General features: G+C 37.3%; 1 protein-coding gene across 1 annotated transcript in view; it reads left to right on the top strand.

The window, feature by feature from the left end:
* The first annotated feature begins 28 nt into the window (after positions 1-28).
* The window catches only part of LOC123874496 (tumor necrosis factor, alpha-induced protein 8-like protein 2 A), a 41,775-nt gene continuing 34,190 nt past the window's right edge, over positions 29-7,613 (top strand). The window contains exon 1 of the mRNA XM_045919886.1: positions 29-418. The gene's annotated coding sequence lies outside the window, so the exon portion shown is untranslated. The remainder of the gene's footprint in view (positions 419-7,613) is intronic.

Raw genomic sequence — 7,613 nt, 5'->3', positions numbered from 1 at the left:
ATATAGCAGCATTGGATTTAATTTCCGCTTCCAGCCAGGGCTGCTCGCACAGAAATACATCAGTGGCTGAAGGGAAATGTATGATTGAACAGCTTCATACATTTCATTTCATATAAAGCGAAAGCTACTGACCTACGTGGGCGGTATCAAAACATTGCATACGATTCGCATGACCACGGACTATTTACATTAGAATAAATAACATTAACTGAATACCAATAAATTGTGCATTTTTAATATTAAATACAAATGTGGAGTGAAAGGTTCTAAGTGAAATTTGATAGATACTATATTTTACATTTATTGACTGATCTGTTTCTGTAACTTATTGGAAAAATGACAGCCTCTACAATGATTGAGCTGGAATCCTGGATAATCTATCAGTGTGTTCTCAATGAGTGCCATGTCTCCGGTTCATGTATGTATTTTGTAAAATATATTAAGAATTATAAACCTACACTAAAATTATTAATAGGCACTTATCAAGTATATGCTAATAAAATATAATGTTTTAATATTCTGAAAAATAAAGTATAATAATATATATTTTATGTATTGAATATTTAATTTAGTTATTCATTATTACGTATTAAAATATTTAAATGCATCTATTGTACAAACCCTATTAGGTACCTACTTGAAAAATTTATTTTTAAACCACAATAATATTATACACAACAGTTTATTAACTGAGGAGAAAAAATAAAATGACTAAAATATTATTGCTAATAAACAAGGTCTTTATTGCAACATGTGGTCGCGACTCGCGAGGTTTGCTAAACAATAAACATCCGAACACTTAATTAATGTTAATTAGCGATGATCTTTTTATATTAATGTATATCTACCTAGGTACTCATAAGTTTTAATGGATTTTTTCTGGATTATGTCTTATCGGTAATATAAGAATCTAATTTATAATCAACCCTAATAGGGAGTTTCGATTTTTTTTTAATTGGCAATTCTGACATTGATTTATCGATGTTTTAATGCATATGGGGGCCCATCACTATGAATATTTTTGAATTTTATTAGAATGTATTTTTTCAAAAGTTAGGTATTGTATGAAAAATGTTCTACATAATTTAAGTAATTACGAGTAGGTAATTGTCTACATAATTTAAAATATACAAAACATTTATTATTATTTATGTAGGTACATAAGTTTATTTATCTACCTAGTCAACTTCGAAAGTCCTTTTTCCAATAATTATTATTATTTTCCAACTCGGTACCAATGTTACTTCACATTACGCCCGTTAAATTCAAACAGGTTTGAGAATTCGTTCGAGTCCCACTAATAAATAGTAACTAAGTTATAAGATGAAATTCGTTTAACTGCTAACTAGGTAGGTACATTTTCTGAGAATAATAGAATATTACTGTAATTAATTGATTAATGTTATTAAGAGGCCCCTTTTTTACTTTCAAATGAGGCAGTGTTCAGAATACTGTTGCAATGTAAGCTGTACCTACTATATTCTGCTATCGTTTTGGAAATTAAACGAAGCTTGTAAGGATAATAATAATATATTGCTTTAGACTAAGTATACCTAGTATGTTAATAGAAGTCTGCGGTTCTTCGAATAGTTTTAAGTACCAAAGTTTGAAGAGTTAATACAGTTAACGATCGGACGATCGTGAAACTAGACCGTTAGTCGAGACAAGGGTTGCCATATTATGATGCAAAATGCGGAATTGGGACCCAAGAAATATATTATGTAGGTACATACTACATACCTATGGTAGGGCACTCCTTCGACGGTTCCGCGTAACTCTATCTCTCATGAAAGAGAGAGCTTACTTGATAGAAAGGGAGACGCTTATTTATTTTTGGGCTGCAGTGTGCGAGCTGAATTGCACTTTATTGCATCGTTACAAGAGTCGCTATTTCCTAGATCCTGAATCTGTACCGTACCTACTGAAGATACTCTGAAGTATTTGTGGTAGGGATACCGTGAAGCGAAACCCTCAGTCAGTTCAGATACAGAAGAGAGCTTAATACCGAAAACCGTTTCCTGACTTTCTTTCTGATTTGTCCTTCCAAAATCGAATTGATTCCTTTTAAAACGGAGAACTTTGCTTTTCCGATTTCGATTTTCAGTTTTCCGATTCGGTAGAGAGATTTTTTCCTTTACCTATCGGTAAAGGAAAAATTCTCTCCTATTATTATATTATAGGAATAATAATAATAATTTATTAAATTCTCCCTTTTGAAAGGGAACGCTCTTGGAAGGAGAAATTCAGAAGATTTCCATTAGTGTAGGAATAGTAGTATTTAGTCTAAAGACCGGTAAATTAGTATTTTGCGTTTGTTGCCCGATACTACAAGTTTTAGTGTGAAATATTTCATTGCTAGTTGCTACTAATAACTTTAATTAGGTACTTAATATATTTTAATTGTAGCAGATAGAGCCAGAGCTACAAACTTACCTTCTTTCTTATTAGCATGGATCGATTCATCTAAAATGGGTTTAAAAACAGCAGTACAATATTGTATTACCAAAGGACTAATCCAGATAAAACCAGACGAATGGCTCCCCTAGCTATAAGTCTACACTGCGTATGAAAACGTGTGCGGTGAATCGATTCTTCCGTCACACCTCAACGTTTTCAAGGACACGAGCCCTGGGCCCTGGCCCTTGTCCTTGTGTCCCTGGGGCATTTAATAAAATATTGAGCAGCATTAAGTTACTGTAATTAGTATTTAAGTGATGGTAGGTAGGTAATTATGTCCCAAGATTTGTAGTTACGTAGAAATAACATAGCGGCTACTGAATTGCGTAACTGTTAAGTAGATATTATAATTATAATACCTACATAATATCAGGTTCTAAATACGTATTTAGTACATAATAATAGGCAGAAATATCAACGTAAAAAGCGGTATACGGGTTTTCTATTCGAGGGGTCCGGGGTTCAATACCGGGCACGCACCTCAAACTTTCGAACTTAATATGAGTGTTAATGTGAGGCTTTAAACGCTGAAGGAAAACATTGTGAGGAAGCCTGCATGCCTGAAAGAATAGAATAGATTTTTATTCAAGTAGACTTTTACAAGTGCTTTTGAAAGTTCTCCATAATATTCTCAAAGGTTTACTCGTACTTTGTCAGCGTGGTAGACTAATGGCCTAACTCTCCTAATTCTGAGAGCAGTCCTGTGCTCAGTAGGGAGCCAGCGATGGGTTAATGATGATTTTCGAACGACAATAGATTTACCTTAGCTACCTAGGTATAAAACTTTGTAGAATCGGATGCTAAGTTTCATCAAACCACATGCGTTTTCAGCCAGGATGTTCTTCTCATTTCCATGCTCTTGTTATGTTATGCCGTGTCCTCTTTACTCCAAACTCTTCAATGTGTGGGCCACATAATCCTGAGGCTCTAGATCTAGAGTCTAGTTTTAGGTTAACTTTAAAAGTGAGAGTACTCACTTTTACTATGTTGAGATTTGAAACCTTCCTCTCGTCGTCCGAGTCTTTGTTACGTTGTGGGTAAAAAGAACAAAATAAATATTCTAATAGGAGATAGCGGGAACCTTACACTTTCCTGCTCAATAAACACATAAGTTCGTGAAACAAAGTTCGGTAGGTAGGTCTGCGAAATGTTTGTTTCGCAAACGCGACACGTGCGAAACGTGATCTTCGCTAAAGACGCAATCACGCTCCCTTTACGAAGTAAACAGAAACATCGGAGGTACAAAGTTACAAAGGTAGAGCCGAGAGCCCTTAGCATAAAGAACGAAGACTACCGTAGAAGTTTGACAGTTACAGCCTTTAGGTGGCTACAGTGGAAAATCGCAATTACTTCTAAGGACGCCTTCGCCGCAAAGTGCCGCACGGAGGCAGCGCGCCCGCATCGCTGCAGCCGCGCTCAGCCTCAGGGCAGCATCAATGTATAGTTTGGCAACTAAGAGGGAACTAATAAACAAACAAACTAAAACACGTACACACACACACACACACGAAGACAGACACACACACACACCCATACTGTTCTGTTGTTAACGAGTTCAAATTCAGTCAAGTAATTTCAATAATGTACTTCTGTTATCCCAAGAAATATGGTTGTTATTTCTTAAAGTATCTACTTGCCGAAACTCTCTCAATATTTATTATTCCTGTAACAGATGTTCCCTTGTTGAGTCTGCCTCACTCCTTCAAACTTTGAGCGTCCCCTCTGTGTACATTTGGCTCAAATTGCTTCTGCGTGGAGATTATCCTTGCAAAAGTTTTAAACTGCCCAAAATGAGATTTTTTTACATTTTTGGAGACAAAAGGTTTGTTTAGCGATGTGTACCTATAATATATTAAAGCTGTTTCAATCTTTCTTATTTACAAGCAAGCGTAAGATGCCCGCGACTAGACGATTCGGTTTTTTAAAAATCCCGTAGGAACTCTTACTTTTCCGGAATGTCGATTTCCGGGATGCAAACTATCTCTGTAGGTACTTACCGAATTTCGTATAAATCGGTTAAGCGTATGAGCTTTTAAGAATCCCATGGGAACTCTTTAATTTTTCAAGATAAAAAGTACCTAGCTTATGTCCGTCCTCGGGATGTAAGCTAACTCTGTACCTCTCATCAAAATCGGTCTATCTCTTGGGCCGTGAAAAGCTAGCAGACAGACAGACACACAGATATTTAAATCCTTTGGCAAGCTAAATGCCTATATGTAGTTCTACACATTGGATCAGCGCAGGGTTCTAAGTTTTACATTTCTCTCTTCACGTATAGAGGGAAGGCCAATCTTCGAACAGTGGATCATTATTGGGCTGACGAATTCTACCAATAGGAATTTCTAAAAATCCTTTCTTAGTGGAGAGAACCTCTTACATACAAAATCACAAGCTTCTAAATCGAGTTTTACGTTGATATTAAAACAAATAGTTTTGACCTTCCATCGCCAGTACATAAGCGTACATGTAGGCATGATAATGCGAAGGATTCTCAGGAATGTGGAAAATGAATGGAGGCCCGAACGCCGAGGGTAGGAGTTATGAATAAGTATGCCTAACTTTACAACTAGACATTCCGAGGCGCTTGTTCGATCTTATATTGTCCTTCGGAATAAGTACCCTCATCCTAGTCTATGCATTATATATTCGAGGTTTGTTTTAATCGATTTTGAGTGGGAAAAGTGACATCAATATCGATGTATCGATTGTTGGATCGACACTAATCATCATCGTCGTCATTGTCAACCGATAGACGTCTACTGCTGGTCATAGTTCTCTTGTAGGGACTTCCACACGCCACGGTATTGCGCCGCCTGAATCCAGCGGCTTCGTTTGACTTTTTCATGATATATTTTTTTTGATGTCGTCTGTCAACCTAGTGGACGATCTGCCAACGCTGCTCTTTTCGGTACGAGATCGCTATTCTAGTACTGGGTGGGACCCCGATGTCTTTCATCTGGATTTTCAAACTATAATTATATTATGTACTAGCTGATGCCCGCAGCTTCGCCCGCGTGGATTGGTCAGATCCCCTGCAGCATCAGGATTGAGGAGTTGGACTCCAAATTTTTTATGAAACAATGTCGCAAAGTTCCTCTATCGATTAAAAAAGAAATGACGCAAATCGGTTCAGAAATCTCGGAGATTTCGGTGTACATAGGTAGAAAAACACAACTCCCTTTTTGAAAGTCGGTTAAAAAGTAGCCTATTTTACGCCCTGGTCAATCCTCTACTTGCCTGTGAAAGTCCCGTCAAAATCGGTTCAGCCATTCCAAAGATTAGCCTTTTCAAACAGACAGACAGACAGACAGACAGACAGACAGACAAAAATTTTAAAAACGTGTGATTCAGTTATGGTATCGTTCAAATAACCATATGAGCTTAATATGAGGTAGTTATTTCGAAATTACAGACAGACACTCCAATTTTATTTATTAGTATAGATTATTGCAAATACATAGAATGTTAGAAAACAGCAACTGCCGAGTTTCTTAGTGGTCCTTCTCGGTAGGCAAGGCATTCCGAACCAGTAGTAAATGCATATTATTTTGACGATTCAAAAGTAGATACATGTGAACGTTTACTAGACATAGACATTAGACATAATATTATATTAGAATAAAAAAATCTTTTTGTTATTTCTATCATGTAGGGCGTACCGTCTTTACCTAACAGATGTGTGGTATGAGGCGTGTGTTCGATTATTCTGTTCATTCTCCAGGAATGACGATTCGATATGCATCAATGGAAATGTTCGATGTTTGTATTTCGATTTTATAGCATAGATAGGACATCGGTAGCGGTACGCGCCACATATGGGTCTAATAAACTTCCATATACACAAAGATATGGCTCGAGGCGCTTCCATTTTGGACTGCATCATCTCCACCAGACCGTTAATTTTATATTTTTTGCTAACGCGGTGGATTCATAACTTTTTCCAGACTTTTTATTTTTATAGTCAAACTGCCTGTGCTCATATTTTTTTACCGAAATACCTACCAGCCGAAGACTCGTCTGAACTGTTCAAGAAATTAGCTGGAGATTCTAAAAATTTGACATTAATCGATTGACATTTGCTAATTATACAAGTGCCCTTTTAAAACATCGAACATCGAACTCGGCGGCCATTGTTATAAAAATATCAAGAATACAAGATGTCTTCGCAGCCGGCGAGGCAGGTGTACAAACAGCTGTTCTTAGTTCTTAAAGCGTTAACAGATATGCCAACTTCATCACAGATTTTGGTCGCCTGACCAATCCATACTAATATTATAAATGCGAAAGTGTGTCTGTCTGTCTGTCTGTCTGCTACCTTTTCACGACCCAACAGTGTAACCGATTCTGACGAAATTTGGTACAGGGTTAGCTTATATCCCAGGGACGGATATAGACTACTTTTTATCCCGGAAAATCAAAGAGTTCCCACGGGATTCCTAAGACCCATTCACTTAACTGATTTGTATGTTTGATATCGAAGGAACTTGCGTCCCTGTAATCGAAATAGGCAACTTTTTATCTCGAAAAATCAAACAGTTCCCACGGGATCTATAAAAATCTAAATCCACGCGGACGAAGTCGCGGGCATCCTCTGGTTGGTAATAATAATTGTGCTAGCAGTGACATTCAGCTTAAGTGCGCTACTGTAATATGCTTGGTATTTTTTTCTTGGGGAAATACTCATGGATGCCTCCACGCCCGGAGAACGTCGGACTCTTACGCCTAGGTAAAACCCCACGGTGTTCTACGCATCGCCTGGTGGTTGGACCCGTAGTCCAAGCGGGACCAACTTGTATATTTAATTAGACTTAACAAGTACAGTATTCACCTGCAAAAGCATTATTATGAGACCTTATAATTTCTGAACAAATTCTTTGCTCCCTTTCCGTCACATAGATAACTGATAGAAGCAATAGTTAGTCCCACTCAGCCTCTGATATACATATACATATATAGAACTTATAATAAACTAAGACTTACGTTTGTAACGTGTTGGCAGTAGTCTTGTTGGCACATCTGTAGAGGTTTTAATGTAACGGTCTTCGTCCCTACTGCAGAAAGGGAATAATGTGATAATATAACTACGTAATGCGTGATCCTGTACATACGGGGTTTTTATTTACCTGCGAAATAGCTTCGACTCCTTATTAGGGTCA

Source organism: Maniola jurtina, chromosome 18, assembly GCF_905333055.1.
Source record: "Maniola jurtina chromosome 18, ilManJurt1.1, whole genome shotgun sequence".
Classification (NCBI taxonomy): domain Eukaryota; kingdom Metazoa; phylum Arthropoda; class Insecta; order Lepidoptera; family Nymphalidae; genus Maniola; species Maniola jurtina.
The sequence above is the reverse complement of the archived record's forward strand: the minus strand, read 5'-3'. Positions and strand labels throughout refer to the sequence as shown.